Below are 23,297 nucleotides of genomic sequence, written 5' to 3'. Positions count from 1 at the left end.
GAGACTAATGAGGGAAATGTCCCAGAATAAACCTACTTCAGAACCTAACTTACCACTACCTCCTCCACCTCCTACAACAATGGATCCTCACCAAGCTTCAACTTTTTTTACCTTTCAGTCGCCTATTCCGGACCCGACAATCACTGTCAATCCGGCTACCATGAATAATGACCTACCTTACTCTCATTACCCAACCGTTTCAAACACCGACCCATACCCTTCAATTCTAATCCCTCCAGTTCACTCCACCCCTCATCTCCCAACTGGGGGAGCATTTCATGCAATGGGAAGAGAAAATAAGACGAGAGAAAATGAGAAACTATTTGCTCTAGAAGAGAGATTGAGAGCGATCGAAGGACTGAATATGTATGGTTCAGTCGATGTGGCATCGCTCAGATTGGATCCTGATGTGGTGGTGCCATCCAAGTTCAAAGTCCCTGATTTCGACAAGTACACTGGGAATTCAGACCCTCGCATTCACTTGGCCACCTATATCGCCAAGATGTCCGCTCTGACAGATGATGACAGACTGCTAGTCCACTTCTTTCATGAGAGCCTCTTCGGGCAGCCCTGAGGTGGTGCATTCAGTTGGACAGGAGCAAACTGCACTCCTGGAAGGATTTAGCTGATGCCTTCTTAAGACAGTACAAATTTAATTGCGATGTGGCCCCTACAAGGAGGGACCTCCAGAACCTGGTGCAAAAAGACAGGGAAAGCTTCAAGGAGTATGCCCAGAGATGGAGAGAAAAGGTGGCAGAAGTACACCCCCCGGTGACCGACAATGAGCTATGCTCTCTGTTCATCGAGACTTTGAAAGCTCCTTACTTCAACTTGATGATTGGAAACACTTCCAACAGCTTCTCCGACATCATCCAGGCCGGTGAAAGAATAGAGGCCAACTTAAGAATGGCACGACTGCAGGAGTTGGCTGAGAACCCTGTAAAGAAGACTGCCAATTTTGGCAAGAAAAAGGAGGGTGATGTGCATTCCATCACCCGGCAGAATAATTACTTCCCACTTTCCCAAAATAACTACTGGCCATATCCTTCCCCTCATGGCCAAACCATCGCAAACATTCCGCCTCCTTTCCCGAATTATCCACACCCGCGCCCACAGTATCCCCCACATACAAATTACCAACCTAGACCACCTCCTCCTCCTGCTCAACCGAGACCACCACAAAACAACCCAAGACCCCCAAGAAACCCTGATCCACCTCTTCCCCTCCCGCTCAGTGAAATATACCGATACCTTGTCGGTATAAACCAGATTGTACCAGTTCCCCTAGACCCAATTCAGCCTCCATATCCCAGGTGGTATGATGCCACTGCCCGTTGTGAGTATCATGAAGGGGCACAAGGGCATTCAACTGATAACTACGGAGCACTCAGGGGGAGAGTACACGCTCTAATCCGGAACGGGTGGCTGAAAATTGAGGGAAATGGTTCCTTCCCCAATGTTACATCAAACCCATTGCCCAACCATAATGCGGGCAATGGCGTAAATATGATAGAGCCTGACGGAGAAAGGTCGACACCGGAGGTAGACGAGCTAATTCCTCACTTTGAGGAAATTTTTGCCGTAGCAATGAAGGAAGGCTACCTTTGCCCTCAGGTATCAGGGTCAGTAAAGGATACGGGATGTCTTTACCATGGAGGGGCAGCTGATCATGAGCTGCGGGGCTGTGAGGGATTCAAGCAAGAGGTTCAGAACTTGCTATCCCTCAAAGTTCTGAGATGCCAGACAAGGTCGAAGACGGAAGGGGGAGTAAACACAACTAGATACAGCCGGAATGCTTCTACCCCTAAACCCAGAATCACCTTCTCACCCCCAGTAGCCTCATCGCCAGTAACCGTTATCCGAACTCCGCCTCAGCTCCCTATCACCAATACTCACGCTGTGCCTTGGAACTATAATTTCCAAGTTTTCACTCAAGGAGCGTCAAGCAGTACATCAGCTCCTAATCTTGCCTTGCCTTCGGCACCACCAAAACCATGTTTTACTCCTCATGAGCATTTTAAAATGACTTATGCCAGACCTACCACCAGTACTACTCCCCAGGTTAATCTTCAGCCCGTCGCTACCACAAAATCCTCCTCGCTTGAGAAAGAGGTCGAGTTCATAACTCGAAGTGGGAGGTGTTACGGGAACGAAGAGAAAGAAAAGAGAAAAGGGAAAGTAAAAATGGGAGAGATTCTGAAGAATACAGAAGAGGAGGTTGAGAAAACGGAGGAATTAGAACCTGCCGGACATAAAGAAGAGGAAGAACTGCTGCTCCAAATAATGAAATAGAGTGAATACGATGTGGTGGAGCAGTTGAGAAAGACACCTGCCCGAATTTCACTGTTATCGCTGATCCTGAGCTCAGAAGTGCACCGACAAGCCTTGCAGAGAATCCTGGATCAGGCCTTTGTAAACCCCGATATCACTCCGGGGCAGTTTGAGAAGATAGTGGGACAAATCTAGGCATCCAGTTTTGTTACTTTCTCGGAAGATGAAATAGACCCAGCGGGTTTAAGGCACACTAAAGCTCTGCATGTAGCAGTGAAATGTAAGGGTTGTATAGTAGCCAAGGTACTTATTGATAACGGATCAGCTCTCAATGTACTGCCCAGTGCTACCTTGGCTAGATTGCCAGTTGACCAATCAGATATACGTCAAAGTGCTATGGTGGATAATATTTTATATGTACCTGATGCTTTTAAGAACATCATTTCTATATCTAGTTTGACTAGAAATGGCTATGAATTTCAGTTCACTGAAGATCTTTGCAATATTTATTTTGGAAATAAATATATTGGTTCGGGTAATATGAATGATGGTCTTTATTATTTGGATAATAATGACAAACACAAATTGAATGCAAGTGATCTAAAAGAATGCAATGCCATGGTGAAAACCAACTCAAGTTCAAAATATATTTGGCACTTAAGGTTATGTCATGTTGCAGAAGATAGGATTGCAAAACTGGAGAAAATGGGGATTCTATCCTCATTGGGCTCTGAGCCTACTCCAACTTGTGAATCTTGCCTTCAGGGTAAAATGACTAGATCACCCTTTGTTGGACAGGGGCTAAGAGCTGAAAATATTTTGGAGCTAATACATAGTGATGTATGTGGTCCATTTAAAGAAATGGCTAGAGGGGGTTTTCATTATTTTATTACCATTACTGATGATAAATCAAGGTTTGGGTATTTGTATTTGATGAAATACAAACATGAATCCTTTGAAAAGTTCAAAGAATTTAAATCTGAAGTAGAAAATCAAACAGGAAAGAATATTAAAGCTCTTCGATCAGATCGTGGAGGTGAATATTTGAAATCGAATTTGATGAATACTTGAGAGAGCATGGCATTGTTTCTCGGTGACTCCTCCGAGGCATACGGTGAATGGTGTATCTGAAAGGAGAAATCGTACCCTATTGGATATGGTACGTAGTATGATGAGCTATACTGATATGCCAATCTCCTTTTGGGGATTTGCATTAGAATCAGCTTTGTATATTCTGAATAGGATTCCATCAAAATCAGTTTCTTCCACACCTTATGAGATATGGCATGGAAGAAAACCAAGTCTTAAGCATGTTAAGATTTGGGGTTGTCCAGCTTATATCAAAAAGCTGAACACTGATAAATTGGAGACCAGATCAAAAAAAGGTTGATTTGTTGGATATCCAAAAGATAGTTTTGGATATTATTTTTATTTGCCTACTTCACAAAAGGTTGTGATAAGTAGAGATGCCACATTTCTTGAACAACAGTTTGTTCAAGAAGAAGGCAAAGGAAGGCAAATAGAGTTATAATTGGAGAATTCTGACCAACCAACATATCAGATGGATAAAAATCCATCTAGTCAACCAATACCCGTTGATGAAACATCTACAGCTGTTCCTCGTAGAACAACCAGGGTATCTCACCCACCAGTGAGATATGGTTTTCTTCATGAAGAAGAACAAGAGTTGTCTACTCATGAAGAAGTAGATCATGGAGATGATCCACTTACCTATGAAGAAGCTATATAAGATATAGACTCTTCAAAATGGATTGATGCTATCAAATTCGAGATTGATTCCATGTATAAGAATCAAGTTTGGGATCTTGTTGACCCACTTGAAGGTATTATACCTATAGGGAACAAATGGGTTTTCAAGAAGAAAATTGGTTCTGATGGAAAGGTAGAGACCTATAAGGCAAGGCTAGTAGCGAAAGGGTTTCGCCAAAGGCAAGGAATCGACTATGAGGAGACTTTCTCGCCTGTTGCCATGCTTAAATCAATTAGGATTTTATTAGCAAAAGCTGCGTACTATGATTATGAGATTTGGCAGATGGATGTCAAAACAGCTTTTCTCAATGGATACATTGAAGAAAACATTTTCATGGAACAACCTAAGGGATTTAAATCCCAAGATGGTTCCAGGGTATGCAAGCTAAAGCGATCCATTTATGGGTTGAAACAAGCTTCGAGGAGTTGGAACATTCGTTTTGATGAAGCCATTAAATCCTTTGGTTTTATCAAAAATGAGGATGAGCCCTGTATATATAAGAAGGTTAGTGACAATGCTATCACTTTTCTTGTCTTATATGTGGATGACATACTGTTGATGGGTAATGACACAGGTATGTTGACGACTATAAAGGTATGGTTGTCAAATACATTCTCCATGAAAGACTTAGGGGAGGCAACCTATATTCTTGGGATTCGCATCTATAGAGATAGAGCGAAAAGAATAATTGGTTTATCCCAAAGTCTATACTTGGAAAAGGTGTTAAAGAGGTTTAACATGCTTGATTCCAAGAGAGGATTGTTACCAGTGAGACATGGTATCCATCTTTCTAAAGAGATGTCTCCAAAGACACTTGAAGAAAGAGAAAAGATGGCCAGGATTCCATATGCTTCGGCTATTGGAAGTTTAATGTATGCAATGTTGTGTACTAGGCTGGATATCGCATATGCTGTTAGTTTGACTAGCAGGTATCAATCCAATCCAGGTTTGGAACACTGGATAGCTGTCAAGAATATCCTTAAGTACTTGAGAAGAACTAAGGATTTATTCTTGATTTATGGAGGTGGAGACTTGCAATTGGATGGTTATACTGATTCTGATTTCCAATCAGATATCGATGATAGAAAGTCTACCTCTGGATATGTGTTCATTTATAATGGAGGTGCAGTCAGCTGGAAGAGTTCCAAACAGAGCACGACTGCAGATTCCACTCTGAGTCGAGTATATTCTTTGCATCGAATCTCGCAAATGAAGTCTGTTTGGATAAAGAAGTTAAAGACAGAACTTACAGTAGTTCCTTCCAAAGAGTCGCCGGTTCCACTACCTTTGTGACAATAATGGAGCGATCATACAGGCTAAGGAACCAAGGTCTCACCGTAAATCCAAACACATAGAAAGGCGCTACCACATTATCGGAGAAATAGTTGGGCGGCGATGTAGCCATGCAGAAAATAGCATCGGTGAAAATCCGGTGATCCATTCACTAAGCCTATGTCACAGACTCAGATAGACCGACATCTTGAGAAGATAGGTCTAAGATATTGTAATGAATGGCTCTAGTGCTAGTGGGAGATTGTTAGTAGTATGCCCTAGAGCATATCATTTAGTATGTATCTTGTACATATTTTTATTAATAAAATGCATTTCCACTTTTCCGTTTACATAATATATTTATGTGTAATAGAAAAGGTCCATTGATATTTTGTTAGAAATATTATTCTTAAGTTGTTAAGAATATGAGTGACAATATTTCTAGCACGAAGTATCATAAATAGGTTCACAATCGAGGATACTTCATAATAAGGACATGACTTATCCAGAAAGATTGTATTCATGTTTGTTCCCAAGTTATTTATATGAGATATAAATAAGATGGAATGGTGAGTCTCATGCCATATAACAAACATGATAGGCACTTATAAATGATAAGTAGGCCAAACCAGTGACACTTATGACAAGCACATGGAGTTTATTCTTGTCAATGTTTTGTCATAAATCATATCAGTGCATATAATCTTTAGACCTGAGATAGCACAGTTATCTTGTATATAGGTAGTTTGAGTTTGATACTGCTTTCATACTTGTACTGTGTATGGGTATATGGGCATGTGTTGGCTCCTACTAGTTATATATGGAGGTAGGTGTTGATCAAGATGGAATCTGTTCCTCTAAGTAAATAGAGATAAAATCCTATGTTCATTTAATTGTTCTTGATGTTTCAATTTCTGGCAGGAGACAGATAGATTTATTAGAAAGAGTTTCTGATGAGAAAATCTTTTTAATCAAGAACTGGAATTAAAAGAGAACATAATATTCATAGCAAATGGAGTTTGACATAAACCATGACTCCAGCTTGAGTAGGGATTTTGTAACAGAGAGATTCTATTGCATGGTAACATATGATTATAGGTTCATTTAAGGTAAACCTTATTACTAATTGGGTGGCTATGGCATGCTATGCTAGGTGTTAACCATAGTCTATGAGGTTCATAAAATGATTTAGAGAAATCATTTATGGTAAGAAAGAGTTCTGATGATATTAAGAGTTGATATCATGTCTCATTGCCAATTAGTGATGAGCCTAGTAAGTCACACACATACACAGTTATCACCTAATTAAATATGATTTAATTAATTAATTAAAGAGTTTAAATTGATTAATTAAATAGGTTTGGTTTGCAATTAGATTGCAAAGTCCCTAGCATGACTTGAAACCAAATCTAGATTATTGGATGTATAATATAAGTTAAATTTATATTTAAAGTGTTTAAATATGAATTTAATTAATGAGAAATTAATTAATAGAGATTAATTAATTAATTTATATTTGATATAAATTAATTAGAAGAAGAAAATAATTATTTTGGGTTAAGAACTCAAAATTAAGACACAGGGGCATTTTGGTCATTTTGCAGTGTGACACGTGGCACCATGAGATGGTGACACATGGCACCATGAGATGGTGACACATGGCATAACACATAAGCTTGCCAAATATTTTTTAATCATGTAAGATGATTAAAATCAAGATTACATATAGGTTTGACACTTGGCACAATATGATTGGGTCACTTAAACCTAGAGCTAATCAAAGGGTGACATGTGGCAAGGGTTTAATGTGTTAACCTAGCTATTTAAGTGTTGTTATGAGAAAACAAAATACAACCAGCAGCCACACTCCTTTGTCACGCCATTTTGCAGCCCTCCCTCTATTCTTCTTCATCTCTCATCAATTCAAAGAGATTAGCCATCAATCTCTTGAATTAAGAACACTAGAAATTGTTTCTAGTGTCCTGTTTACATCTCTAATCTCTTAAAAGGCAGAACTTGAATTTCTAATTAATAGAAAAGGCTTTAGAAGCTGTTCAAGGGCTGCCATAGGTGTTCTTGGTGTGGACAAGCTAGAGGGACAACATCTGGTGTCCTGAAGACGAATCTCAAAGGTGCAGACACGCTGTAGTGCATCAAGAGGTTAGTGTAATCGTTATTGATTTAATCTAGGGTTCTAAAATTAATCTGATTAATTTTAAAATCTTAAATGGCAAATACAGATCCAAAAACATATTAAAAGAGTTTTAATATGTTGTTTATCATTGAAATCTAATAGATAAAAATAAATCTTGCATGATGCAAGTGACCCTAGGTGAAAATTTTTGAATTCAATGGTATAAATTTGTGTTTTTCACGCTTCCGTTCCATCAATTGGTATCAGAGCCACTATATTTGCCATTTAGATTGTTGATTATATGATTTAATTGTGTGTTTGATCATGAGATCAAATGTTCATTGCTGGTTGCAAAGCAAGTTGGCGGCATACTTGAAAAAACACCATCAATGGTGCGCATGGTTTGGCTTCCATGGGTGGTTTAAGGTTTGGCTTTTAATTCTGCAATTGTTGTATGATCTAAGGCCTATTATTTGACTAATTAAAGTGTTTAATTAGTAGTTTTTATCACACAATTAAATTATGATTCAAATCAGAATTTTAAAAATTGTTTGAATGTGATTCAAATCTGAATTTTAAAAGTTGTTTGAATGTGATTCAAATCTGAATTTTTAAAGTTGTTTGAATCATATTTAAATCTGATTTCTTAAAATTGATTGAATAAAATTCAGATCTTATTTTTTAAAAAATGTTTGAATGTGATTCAAATCTGATTTTTTAAAAAATGTTTGAATGTGATTCAAATCTGAATTTTTGAAGTTGTTTGAATGTGATTCAAATCTGAATTTTTAAATTTGTTTGAATGAGATTCAAATCTGAATTTTTAAATTTATTTGAATCATATTCAAATCTGGATTTTTAAGTTGAATATGAGATATTCAATTTAATTTAATTTAAGTATGTATGTTTTATTTAATTGTTAAATAGTGATATGCATGATGGATGATCATGGACTATAAAAGACCAATGTGATTGGATTTATTTCTTTTATGTTTCTTTGGGATTGTAAATTAATTAATTTATTTTAATTTATTTTGGGCATGTATTATTAAGTTTGTAATAATTTTTGGGTTGTAATTTCATTTATTTAAGTTCTTGTAAATTCGCCTTGGTATGCTAATGATTACTATGTAATATTGGATTGCAAGAAGTTCAAGGAGGTCAAGAGCATTGGTGGGACCAGTGGGAGGAATTCAAGATCAAGTGTTGATTATGTACTCCTTCAGCAACTCTTGTAAAATGAATGAATGAAATGCACCTAGGAATGCCCTGATTCAATTCTTGGTGGCTCAGAATTGAATCCCTTAGAAAGTCCATGATCATACCATATTTACTGCTTATCCATGAATGCATGAGATGTATGGGAATGTATGCAATTATATGATATATGCATGCTAAATGGATAATGTGCAAAGTGAGACCTTAATAGTAAATAGAATGACCATAAAATCTTCCAAACAAATGATTAAGTTGGAAATGCTATAATTAAAGTAATTATAACATAGGCCCTCCATTGGGGCAATTATTTTAAGAAATTTTAAATAGTTGCATAAGATGCAATTTATTTAAGAGATTTTCTTAAGAATAATTGTTAAGCATGAGATGTTGTAAATATGTAAATGGTTTAGTGGCCAATATTGGATGTACCTGAGGACATTAAAATTATTTGCATAATTACTGGCTCAATGGGATCAACTTAACTAATGCAAGATAAGTCAATAATGGATGTACACAGATTTTGAGCATTAGGGGCTAGGTAAAGGATTGAACCTCACATGAGATGTGATGGGCAAAGAGTTGCTCACTTATAGTTTATTGTAATTCCAATAATGGATGTACCTGAGCATGATCAATAGAATTATAAGAATTCAATCACCCACTAGAAATCCATCCAACTAGGATTTCCGTTTTCTACTTTGGAAGTGTAGGATTCACTAAGTTAGTGGGAGGACCAATTTGATTAAAAGACTATAATCATTTTGGTTAATTACATGATACATTTACTAATTAATCTGGTTATTTTCTGCAGTTAATTTTCTGATATAAATGAGCACAAAACAACCACCACCATCCAATATCCTTGCAAGCATACTTGATCACAATAGGTTGACAGGACCTAATCTACGATTGGCTAAGAAATTTGAAACTTGTCCTGAACCTTGAACATATAGGATATGTTCTAGATTCAAATGTTCCTGGTCCCTTACCTCCAGAGGCCACACAAGAGGAACATGAAACTTTGGACAAGTGGAAGGAGCGTGATATGATAGCTAAGTGTTACATGCTTGCTTCCATGAGTAATGAGTTACAGAAGCAACATGAGAACATGCAGAGTGCGAGTGAGATCCTCCTTCACCTACAAGAGTTGTATGGTGAGCACAGCAGGAATGCTAGGTATGAGATATCTAGACAGCTATTCCGTATGAGTATGTCTGAGGGACAGAATGTTGGGGATCATGTCCACAAGATGATTCGGATGATTGAGCAGTTGGAACATCTTGACTTTAACATGGATTTCCAACTACAGACGGATTTGATCTTTCAGTCCCTTCCTGAGTCTTTTGGGAATTTTGTGACAAATTTCCATATGACTAAACAGGAATGCACCTTAGCTGGTTTACTCAACATGTTGGTTAATGCCCAAAAGAATATGCTGGGCAATAAAGCAAAAGAGGTAGCTTTGGTTACATCTTCTTCTTTGGAAAGTCCAATAAGAAGAAGGGCAATAAGAAAAAGAAACCTCAGATTCTGGTCCTTCCAAGAAAATAGCTAAGCAGAAAGGAAGACTAAAGGCGATGGTGGCAAAGGAAAGTGTTTCCACTTGCCAAAAGGATGGGCCTTTGGAAAAGGAACTGCCCAGAGTATCTTGCTTCTCTGAAGGACAAGAAGGATACACCTTCGGAAGGTATGTCCATATCTTGTTATTTAGATTCTAATGATACTCATAGTTCATCTACAGCTTGGGTTTTAGATACTGGTGCCAGTTCTCACATTTCTAATGATATGCAGGAACTAGCAAATAGTAGCAGCTTGCGTTCTCAAGATGTTAGAGTCCGGATTGGCAATGGCTCAACTGTTGAAACTTTAGCCATAGGATCTAAATCTTTTTACATGTTTGGACATGTTTTGTGTTTGGATAATATTTTATATGTACCTGATGCTTTTAAGAACATCATTTCTATATCTAGTTTGACTAGAAATGGGTATGAATTTCAGTTCACTAATGATGTTTGCAATATTTATTTTGGAAATAAATATATTGGTTCGGGTTATATGAATGATGGTCTTTATTATTTGGATAATAATGACAAACACAAATTGAATGCAAGTGATCTAAAAGAATGCAATGCCATGGTGAAAACCAACTCAAGTTCAAAATATATTTGGCACTTAAGGTTGTGTCATGTTGCAGAAGATAGGATTGCAAAACTGGAGAAAATGGGGATTCTATCCTCATTGGGCTCTGAGCCTACTCCAACTTGTGAATCTTGCCTTCAGGGCAAAATGACTACATCACCCTTTGTTGGACAGGGGCTAAGAGCTGAAAATATTTTGGAGCTAATACATAGTGATGTATGTGGTCCATTTAAAGAAATGGCTAGAGGGGGTTTTCATTATTTTATTACCTTTACTGATGATAAATCAAGGTTTGGGTATTTGTATTTGATGAAATACAAACATGAATCCTTTGAAAAGTTCAAAGAATGTAAATCTGAAGTAGAAAATCAAACAGAAAGAATATTAAAGCTCTTGATCGGATCGTGGAGGTGAATATTTGAGTCTTGAATTTGATGAATACTTGAGAGAGCATGGCATTGTTTCTCGGTGACTCCTCCAGAACGCCATACGGTGAATGGTGTATCGAAGGAGAAATCGTACCCTATTGGATATGGTACGTAGTATGATGAGCTATCTTGATATGCCAATCTCCTTTTGGGATTTGCATTAGAATCGACTTTGTATATTCGAATAGGATTCCATCAAAATCAGTTTCTTCCACACCTTATGAGATATGGCATGGAAGAAAACCAAGTCTTAAGCATGTTAAGATTTGGGGTTGTCCAGCTTATATCAAAAAGCTGAACACTGATAAATTGGAGACCAGATCAAAAAAAGGTTGATTTGTTGGATATCCAAAAGATAATTTTGGATATTATTTTTATTTGCCTACTTCACAAAAGGTTGTGATAAGTAGAGATGCCACATTTCTTGAACAACAGTTTGTTCAAGAAGGAGGCAAAGGAAGGCAAATAGAGTTATAATTGGAGAATTCTGACCAACCAACAGATCAGATGGATAAAAATCCATCTAGTCAACCAATACCCGTTGATGAAACATCTACAGCTGTTCCTCGTAGAACAACTAGGGTATCTCACCCACCAGTGAGATATGGTTTTCTTCATGAAGAAGAACAAGAGTTGTCTACTCATGAAGAAGTAGATCATGGAGATGATCCACTTACCTATGAAGAAGCTATATAAGATATAGACTCTTCAAAATGGATTGATGCTATGAAATCCGAGATTGATTCTATGTATAAGAATCAAGTTTGGGATCTTGTTGACCCACTTGAAGGTATTATACCTATAGGGAACAAATGGGTTTTCAAGAAGAAAATTGGTTCTGATGGAAAGGTAGAGACCTATAAGGCAAGGCTAGTAGCGAAAGGGTTTCGCTAAAGGCAAGGAATCGACTATGAGGAGACTTTCTCGCCTGTTGCCATGCTTAAATCAATTAGGATTTTATTAGCAAAAGCTGCGTACTATGATTATGAGATTTGGCAGATGGATGTCAAAATAGCTTTTCTCAATGGATACATTGAAGAAAACATTTTCATGGAACAACCTAAGGGATTTAAATCCCAAGATGGTTCCAGGGTATGCAAGCTAAAGCGATCCATTTATGGGTTGAAACAAGCTTCGAGGAGTTGGAACATTCATTTTGATGAAGCCATTAAATCCTTTGGTTTTATCAAAAATGAGGATGAGCCCTGTGTATATAAGAAGGTTAGTGATAGTGCTATCACTTTCCTTGTCTTATATGTGGATGACATACTGTTGATAGGTAATGACACAGGTATGTTGACGACTATAAAGGTATGGTTGTCAAATACATTCTCCATGAAAGACTTAGGGGAGGCAACCTATATTCTTGGGATTCGCATCTATAGAGATAGAGCGAAAAGAATAATTGGTTTATCCCAAAGTCTATACTTGGAAAAGATGTTAAAGAGGTTTAACATGCTTGATTCCAAGAGAGGATTGTTACCAGTGAGACATGGTATCCATCTTTCTAAAGAGATGTCTCCAAAGACACTTGAAGAAAGAGATAAGATGGCCAGGATTCCATATGCTTCGGCTATTGGAAGTTTAATGTATGCAATGTTGTGTACTAGGCCGGATATCGCATATCTCGTTAGTTTGACTAGCGGTATCAATCCAATCCAGGTTTGGAACACTGGATAGCTGTCAAGAATATCCTTAAGTACTTGAGAAGAACTAAGGATTTATTCTTGATTTATGGAGGTGGAGACTTGCAATTGGATGGTTATACTGATTCTGATTTCCAATCAGATATCGATGATAGAAAGTCTACCTCTGGATATGTGTTCATTTGTAATGGAGGTGCGATCGGGGAAGAGTTCCAAGCGAGCACATTGCAGATTCCACTCTGAGTCGAGTATATTCTGCATCGAGATCGCAAAGGAAGTATTTGGATAAAGAAGTTCGTGACAGAACTTACAGTAGTTCCTTCCATTGAGTCGTAGTTCCACTACTGCGTGATAATAATGGAGCGATCATCTGAGCTAAGGAACCAAGGTCTCACGAGAAATCCAAACACATAGAAAGCGCTACCACATTATCGGAGAAATAGTTGGGCGGCGATGTAGCCATGCAGAAAATAGCATCGGTGAAAATCCGGTGATCCATTCACTAAGCCTATGTCACGACTCGATTAGACCGACATCTTGAGAAGATAGGTCTAAGATATTGTAATTAATGGCTCTAGTGCTAGTGGGAGATTGTTAGTAGTATGCCCTAGAGCGTATCATTTAGTATGTATCTTGTACATATTTTTATTAATAAAGGCATTTCCACTTTTCCGTTTACATAATATATTTATGTGTAATAGAAAAGGTCCATTGATATTTTGTTAGAAATATTATTCTTAAGTTGTTAAGAATATGAGTGACAATATTTCTAGCACGAAGTATCATAAATAGGTTCACAATCGAGGATACTTCATAATAAGGACATGACTTATCCAGAAAGATTGTATTCATGTTTGTTCCCAAGTTATTTATATGAGATATAAATAAGATGGAATGGTGAGTCTCATGCCATATAACAAACATGATAGGCACTTATAAATGATAAGTAGGTCGAAGGTGACACTTATGACAAGCACATGGAGTTTATTCTTGTCAATGTTTTGTCATAAATCATATCGATGCATATAATCTTTAGACTGAGATAGCATGATTATCTTGTATATAGGTAGTTTGAGTTTGATACTGCTTTCATACTTGTACTGTGTATGGGTGTATGGGCATGTGTTGGCTCCTACTAGTTATATATGGAGGTAGGTGTTGATCAAGATGGAATCTGTTCCTCTAAGTAAATAGAGATAAAATCCTATGTTCATTTAATTGTTCTTGATGCTTCAAGTTCCTGGCCAGGACAGATAGATTTATTCAGAAAAGAGTTTTTGATGAGAAAATCTTTTTAATCAAGAACTGGAATTAAAAGAGAACATAATATTCATAGCAAATGGAGTTTGACATAAATCATGACTCCAGCTTGAGTAGGGATTTTGTAACAGAGAGATTCTAGTGCATGGTAACATATGATTATAGGTTCATTTAAGGTAAACCTTATTACTAATTGGGTGGCTATGGCATGCTATGCTAGGTGTTAACCATAGTCTATGAGGTTCATAAAATGATTTAGAGAAATCATTTATGGTAAGAAAGAGTTCTGATGATATTAAGAGTTGATATCATGTCTCATTGCCAATTAGTGATGAGCCTAGTAAGTCACACACATACACAAGTTATCACCTAATTAAATATGATTTAATTAATTAATTAAAGAGTTTAAATTGATTAATTAAATAGGTTTGGTTTGCAATTAGATTGCAAAGTCCCTAGCATGACTTGAAACCAAATCTAGATTATTGGATGTATAATATAAGTTAAATTTATATTTAAAGTGTTTAAATATGAATTTAATTAATGAGAAATTAATTAATAGAGATTAATTAATTAATTTATATTTGATATAAATTAATTAGAAGAAGAAAATAATTATTTTGGGTTAAGAACTCAAAATTAAGACACAGGGGCATTTTGGTCATTTTGCAGTGTGACACGTGGCACCATGAGATGGTGACACATGGAATAACACATAAGCTTGCCAAATGTTTTTTAATCATGTAAGATGATTAAAATCATGATTACATATAGGTTTGACACTTGGCACAATGTGATTGGGTCACTTAAACCTAGAGCTAATCAAAGGGTGACATGTGGCAAGGGTTTATTGTGTTAACCTAGCTATTTAAGTGTTGTTATGAGAAAACAAAATACAACCAGCAGCCACACTCCTTTGTCACGCCATTTTTCAGCCCTCCCTCTATTCTTCTTCATCTCTCATCAATTCAAAGAGATTAGCCATCAATCTCTTGAATTAAGAACACTAGAAATTGTTTCTAGTGTCCTGTTTACATCTCTAATCTCTTAAAAGGCAGAACTTGAATTTCTAATTAATAGAAAAGGCTTTAGAAGCTGTTCAAGGGCTGCCATAGGTGTTCTTGGTGTGGACAAGCTAGAGGACAACATCCGGTGTCTGAAGACGAATTTCAAAGCGTAGACATTGCGATTGCATCAAGAGGTTAGTGTAATCGTTCTTGATTTAATCTAGGGTTCTAAAATTAATCTGATTAATTTTAAAATCTTAAATGGCAAATACAGATCCAAAAACATATTAAAAGAGTTTTAATATGTTGTTTATCATTGAAATCAAATAGATAAAAATAAATCTTGCATGATGCATGTGACCCTAGGTGAAAATTTTTGAATTCAATGGTATAAATTTGTGTTTTTCACGCTTCTGTTCCATCACTGACAACGCCAAGAATGTCAATGGTCCAAAGATTCAGAGATTGTGTGATCAATACAAAATCCGACATCTCAATTCCTCCCCATACCGTCCCCAGATGAATGGAGCGGTGGAAGCTGCAAACAAAAATCTCAAGAGGATAATCCGGAAAATGACGGTCACATATAGGGATTGGCATGATATGCTTCCCTACGCTCTTCACGCATACCGGACTTCTATAAGAACCTCAACTGGGGCAACTCCATACTCACTGGTTTACGGGATGGAAGCAGTATTACCTATTGAAGTTGAAATTCCTTCCCTAAGGATTCTGAAGGAATCAGGGATTGATGAGTCAGAATGGATCCAGTCAAGGTTGGATCAGTTAAACTTGCTGGATGAGAAAAGGTTAACAGTAGCTTGTCATGGGCAATTATACCAGAGGAGAATGGCTAGGGCATTTGACAAAAGCGTTCGCCCACGCGAATTGACCTGATTCTGAAGAAAGTGCTGTCGAATCAAAACGATCCCCGGGGCAAATGGTCACCAACCTACGAGGGACCCTATGTGGTTAAAAAGGCATTTTCTGGAGGAGTCTTGATCTTGACCCACATGGATGGTGAAGGATTGCCAAGACCTGTGAATGCTGACACCGTCAAGAGATACTATGCCTAAAAAAAAAAAAGGGGGTAGGAGTGAAAACCCGAAAGGGCGCTCCCAGCAAAATGTGTGAAAGAAGGCGAAAACCCCGAAGGGGCGCTTTCTGTAAAATGAGTGAAGGATGAAAACCCGAAAGGGCGTCTTGAAAGAGCGAGCCTAAAAAAAAAAAGGGGGCTAGGGGTGAAAACCCGAAAGGGAGTCCCAAGAACCAAAATGGAGAAATAAGGAATGGGGCATGAAACTGAGGATGGAGAAGAAACCATTACGACATGAGGCTTCAGAGAACTTGAAATAATGGCAGTTAAGGGATTTCAAAGCCAGCCACAAGGAATATGTGAGATCTATCCTTGTACCCTTTTCCTTTGAAACTCTATCTTTGTTTTTATTAAAGCTATAATAAAGTCATACTTCGTTCCCTATGCTTTTATCTTCCCTTTATACTCACTCTTTAACATTATCTTTCTGCAATCTCGTTATTTAATGCGCTATTAATCTGCTAAAATTTTTTGCCAGAAGATTAAGATTTGACAATTGATAACCTCACGTACTTTACTATGAGATTTGCAGGAAATGACCTGGAAGAAAAAGGGGGGGTAGGAGTGAAAACCCAAAAGGGTGCTCCTAGCAAAATGTGTGAAAGAAGGCGAAAACCCCAAAGGGGCGCTTTCTGTAAAATGAGTGAAGGATGAAAACCCGGAAGGGCGTCCTGAAAAGAGCGAGCAAAAAAAAAAAAAAAGGAGAAAACTAGAGGTGAAAACCCGGAAGGGCGCTTCTAGTCATATAGACGAAGGGGAAGTGAAAACCCGCAAGGGCGCTTTTCGGGAGAAAGTAAAAAAAAACAGAAATGGGTCATTTGAAGAAATGAGGCCATAGGTCAAGTCTTACAACTCGTCCTCCATTCATCATTGGCCTTCGGGATTCTGTTAAGTACACTTCATTGGGGAAGAACTTCTTGTGTCCGGATTAGGCTTGCTTTGTAAGTGCAATTTACATTTCCTGTTATCAACCTCTGGTTCCTTAATCTAAGTTGATTTTAATTTCCTGCAATTTAAATTTCCTGTTATCAACCTCTGGTTCCTTGATCTAAGTTGATTTTAATTTCCTGCAATTTACATTTACTGTTATCAACCTCTGATTCCTTGATCTAAGTTGATTTTAATTTCCTGCAATTTACATTTCTTGTTATCAACCTCTGGTTCCTTGATCTAAGTTAATTTTAATTTCATGCATTTACATTTCCTGTTATCAACCTCTGGTTCCTTGATCTAAGTTGATTTTAATTTCCTGCAATTTACATTTCCTGTTATCAACCTCTGGTTCCTTGATCTAAGTTGATTTTAATTTCCTGCAATTTACATTTCTTGTTATCAACCTCTGGTTCCTTGATCTAAGTTGATTTTAATTTCCTGCCATTTACATTTCCTGTTATCAACCTCTGGTTCCTTGATCTAAGTTGATTTTAATTTCCTGCAATTTACATTTCCTGTTATCAACTTCTGGTTCCTTGATCTAAGTTGATTTTAATTTCCTGCAATTTAAATTTCCTGTTATCAACCTCTGGTTCCTTGATCTAAGTTGATTTTAATTTCATGCATTTACATTTCCTGTTATCAACCTCTGGTTCCTTGATCTAAGTTGATTTTAATTTCCTGCAATTTAAATTTCCTGTTATCAACCTCTGGTTCCTTGATCTAAGTTGATTTTAATTTCTTGCAATTTACATTTCCTGTTATCAACCTCTGGTTCCTTGATCTAAGTTGATTTTAAATTCCTGCAATTACATTTCCTGTTATTAACCACTGGTTCCTTGATCTAAGTTGGTTTTAATTTCATGCATTTACATTTCCCGTTATCAACCTCTGGTTCCTTGATCCAAGTTGATTTTAATTTAACTTATGTTGCAGATCTCTAGGTCACTAACTTAGGTATGCTTTAGTTCCTGAACTTCGAACACCTAATCGTCCAAAATATGGGTCTAAATCTTTACATAATTCCTACACGAGAAAAATTTTCTCTTTAATAGAAATTATGTAAAGAGGGGCAGCTGTCGACACCATATTTTGGCCGATCCCCAGAATTAATAAACTTTGAAACCGATCCCCAGTACTAAGTCTCCCTTTGACAGCTAACCACATTTCTGATCTCTCTTTGCTAGATAACCACATTTCCGATCTCTCCTCACAAGGAATTGAATCAATACTAAGTCTTCACATCAGTCAAAGCCTTACCGGTCTATTAAATCACTCACCGATCTCTCAAAACCATTGTCAAATCTCCTGACCAGTCAAGTATATTCCTGATCTCTGTTGACAAACGAAATTGAACTGACACTAGATCTTTGTTACCATTTTTGTTGCCGATCTCCCTTTCAAAAGTGTAAGAATAATCAAAGGTTCCGTTCCGATTTAATAATGATCCCGATCTTAAATGTTCAAGCCAAATTTCTAATTTTAATCAAGTCCCGTTTAGCGTTGGTTCCCTACCGATCTCATGCTCATTGTGTTTTCCGTTCTCTCACACTTAGGTTAATAATCACTTTCAGTTATTTCAACATACTCAGACAATCAAGTGTTTAAATAATTTAGAAATTTTCCGATCACAACCATTCATCGAATAAAAGAGGTATTCCATTTCATTTCATTTCAAAAATTTGTATAAGTTATTCAGCTGGAGGATCACCCCCAGCCTGATCTACATTTTGTCCATCTCCTCTCTCACCCTTAGCCTCCTCCTCGCTATCCTCACCTTCATCCTCGGGAGCCAGGTTGGCCATCTAAGAGAAGTCCTCCTCAGGATAATGCTTTTTGAGCTCGGCCAGGAGATCTCTATGAGCATTCACATAAGCGCTGGCCACTCCAGTCACCATCTCTTCTTCTTTCGCTTTGAGCTCCTCAGCAAAGTGAGCAAGTTGAGCAGCTTCATCGGCCCGGAGCGCTTGCACTTCTTCAAGAGCATGATCTCACTCAGCCAGGACATGAGCTTGCTCGGCCAGCTTGTCCTCATAGAACTTCATTCGCCCCTCAATTTGAGATATGTAGCCCTGAGCGGATGAAAGTTGAGATCGGTGGGAAGTTGCTTCATGACCCATCCTCTCGACCTCTTTACCTAGGCGATGCGCCTTCTCCCGTATGATGTGCTGGTTCACCAGGCACTCCACGTTCAGGCTCATGGATCGAGTCAAGATATCATCAAGGTTATCCGGAGATAGCCTATCCCGATCTTCTCGAAGACAGATAGAGGACGCCAAGACCTTGGCAAAACCAGGGTTCTCTCGAACTGTATGATTCTTCTCCAGTGAGTGGACTAAGACTTGGGCACCGCGGGAGAGGGTTCTCACGTTAGGTTGAGAAGGACCCTCTTTTGCGCTCGGAGCAACTGGAAGAGGTGGAGGCGGCTTTTCCCGGCGAGGAGGGGATCAGACCACTTTTACGATCACCGGTCCCGAAGGTTGAGATGAGCCTTCCTGTATTTCCCCGGGCTCATGACCAGGTGTTTGAAGCAGCTCGGAGCGCTTCATCTCCCGTACCTTCCGAGAGATCTCTCTCTTCTGCTTCCCGCTTTCCTTAGAAGCTTCGCCGCTTGCCATACCTGCACAAAGAAGAGGTCAGTGAGATCGGTAAGGTCCAAAGATCTGATATATAGAAAATACCGATGCCGAGAGCAGAGAGCTGAAGCCCGCAATCTTGACCGGTGATCAGCTGCATAGTCCAATGGTGTAGCTCGGCCGTAACGGCATCCAAACAAGAGAACCTCTCTCTGGACGCCTGTTCCTTCAACTCCATCACCATTGCACCCTCTTCCCTATTTAGGGCGATGTGCTTCGTAAGCAAAGGACCCTGATGCAGGCATCTGCGGGGGAAGCCCTCAAAGCTGTACATCTATCTGAAGAAGACGACAAAACCAGTGCCTTTCACTCCTAGCCCTTGTATCGCTTTGGACAAGAGAATTTGGGACCGTCGAATTAGAGGAGGAAAAAGACAAATATTCTGAAGTGGATCTCGGCCGTCTATTCTGATTCTCTTTAATTCTTAAGCTTAGGATTATGTCCTTTGAAATCTTGACCCTCCATCTCCCTCAAGATAGATCCTGACCCTTCAAGGGGAACACCCGGTCCCTATAAATACCTGCATGAAAAACTGTTTAAAGGACGAAAAAAAGGAAGAAGTTACTATAGCAGAAGAACTCTGAAATTTAATTCAGATCGTTACTCTGCTTTCATAAGAAGAACTTTTGGAACCAGTTTTCTGAAGTGTTTCCTTAAAAGATTTTGAACACTGAAACTCTCCATTTTCAGCTCGTTCATTATCCCGTAGCGTTCACGTTTTTCAGTTTCTTGTTATCTTTATTTTCACTTCCATCGCCTATGCTCAATCTCATTTAAATTCGGGTATAGTTCTGACTCGATTGCATTTAGTGAAGCACTCTTTATTCCAAGGCGAACCTTAGTCTCCCGGCTATTAACTTGCAATCTTATTGCGTTTTGTGATTCTCGGTTAGTTCACTAGAATCGACTCCTTATAGGTCAGTATTCATGTTGCCATTTTATTAAGTTTAGTTCTTGTTTTACGCATTTCCATTCTTCTTTCTTTACGTATGTTATTTTCTTTAAGTTCATATCACGCTAGAAAGATACAGAGAAAGGTTGTGCTCTAGTTTATTTTCGTGTCGATACCTTTGTTAATCTTTATTATTTCTGAGCGTAAGTCATCTAGTTCCAAGCGATACATAAGTGGTTGGATGAGATGTGGGTAACGACAACTTAAGAGTCCTTTTGAAATAATGAAAGGTCAGAATAATAAGCCTGGAAAATGGTAAAGATGAGTCACTAGAATGACTCAGTAGGTCATAGGGCAAGACGTCATAAGACAGAGTAAAACCAAACCCTGGATAACTAAATGGAATAGATCGGCTACCAAAAATGCTGGTGAGGCGACCATATAGGAAGGTCGGAGAATTCGGTTTGGCATCCCTTGCCCAGTCCTAAGGTACCAATAAGTTAAAGAAGTCTTGCGCAGACCCCCTGACACCTTTAAACGTCAGAACCCTTATTCTTAGGCCCTCTCGATAGGTAAAATTTAGAGAGATCGAAAAAATCCTTATCCGACTACCATTTAATTAAAAGAGGTCGGAGGAGGGTTCTTATCCGATTCTCAATCTAAAATTTTAACAAATATTTTAAAGGAGATCGGAGGAGGGTTCTGTGACATCCCTTACCCGTCTACAGTGTAGCCGAGCAAGTTATGCCACTCAGTGTGTCGGAACATCAATTCATGTTTTAATTTCAATTTATCCCTTATTATTTATTTATTTACAATTTTTGAAAAAAATCTATATTTACCGCAAATTTTATAGAAAATCCGGCAGAGTGCCGGCTATATTTTGGAAAACAGTTCTTCTGCACCTGTTTAAAAACACTCCCAATATAATTACAATCTCAATCTCAATCATTTCTCAAATCAATTCAGTATTCCAAAATTTACATTCAACTCATATTCACCAAGTTCAATGAGAAATACTCATATTTAATTCTGAACACAGTTCATAGATAATTACAGCAAAAATATAAGTACATGAGTTTATAATGTACATAACAAAAGTTTACAAAATACAAAATAACAAAATATCAAAATATCCTAGATGGCCTAATGTCCTACCAAATGCACTGCAAATGTGAGGTGACTCTGAACTCTGAGTGCAGATATGATGGCTCACCCAGTATGCGGTCTGCTGGACTCCCCAGCTAAATCTCAAAGATACTGCGCGTGGCAAAAGCGACGCGCTAAGCAATTCTGCTTAGTGGTGACAATATAAAATAGAATAAAATAAAATATAATAAAAGATGCAGAATGTAGGTTTACATTTTTGGGTGGACTAAATTTCAAATATTTATTGCAATATTATTCGATTAAAGTTGAGTAAGATTTATTAACACTGCCCGAGTAACCTATACTAGTTGACTGGACTGGATAAACGGGTAAACTGGCACAGGGTACTAAGTACCTCGGACCATCACACCATCGGTCACATTGTATCTCCTTGCAGGCAATGTAATGACCTAATAAGCTGTAATAATTATCGGGGGTTAAACCCAAGTATAACAACTCACTGTCATAGCCAAAGGCTATTATGTTACAGAATGGCATGGGATGCCATGAAATACGTAACGGCATGAAGCCATATGCGATCGCTAATGTAACCCTATTGGCATGCCAACCTATCCAAACCAATCACATTAGGACTACTAGGGCATTTAACACTTTTAATTTGTGTAATTCTTTGAAATTGAAATTTTAATGATTACTATTCATTTCATTAGTCAACCAAAATGTTGACTTTTGCATTGACAATAGGTAAATTAGGTTAAATATCATCAACAAACCACATTTTACATTTTAAACTTGTTGGTATTGGTTGCCAACACCATCTCTAAGCTTAATGATAATTAGACAAAATTTTCAGTTTTCATGCTTTAACTTTACTGGTCCATTAGTCACCTTTGCAGTGGTATTTTGGAAAAGTGATCAACATGAAAGTTGTTCCTTATTTTGTCTAGATGAATTTCTTTTTTTGAATCACTCCATTTGGAGTTTTGTAGCTCAAGTTATGGCCTAAACACCATAACTGGCCGGATTGGGCAGATTCCAAAATTCTGGGCAAAACTGATTCTGCCAGATTTGGTGTCTCAAGTTTGGTTGGCAATTTGACTAGGTTATGATCATAATTTGGGTCAGGTTTCTTCATGAAAGTTGTTGGTCTATATGTCACCTTGTTGCTGGTAAAATTTCAGGTCAATTGGACCTTTCTACATTGAGTTATGGCCAAATGACCAAACACTGTTCATTTGGTCATTTTGCCCAGGCAGAGTGCAGGTCACCCGAATTAGGGCAAGCTTTTGGTCAAGTTGGTTTGGTTTTCTGGGCATGGTTTCTTCATCAAAGTTGTGCCATTATGTGTCTAGTTTTATGTCCAATTGGCCAAACACCAATTGAACCTCTACAATTCAAGTTATGGCTGTCCAAACAGGCTGGACTCACAGCCACACCTGCAGGTCACCCAAGGCAGCCACTCCAACCTCAAATCCCACAACCCA

Source organism: Hevea brasiliensis, chromosome 1, assembly GCF_030052815.1.
Source record: "Hevea brasiliensis isolate MT/VB/25A 57/8 chromosome 1, ASM3005281v1, whole genome shotgun sequence".
Lineage (NCBI taxonomy): Eukaryota > Viridiplantae > Streptophyta > Magnoliopsida > Malpighiales > Euphorbiaceae > Hevea > Hevea brasiliensis.
The sequence above is the reverse complement of the archived record's forward strand: the minus strand, read 5'-3'. Positions refer to the sequence as shown.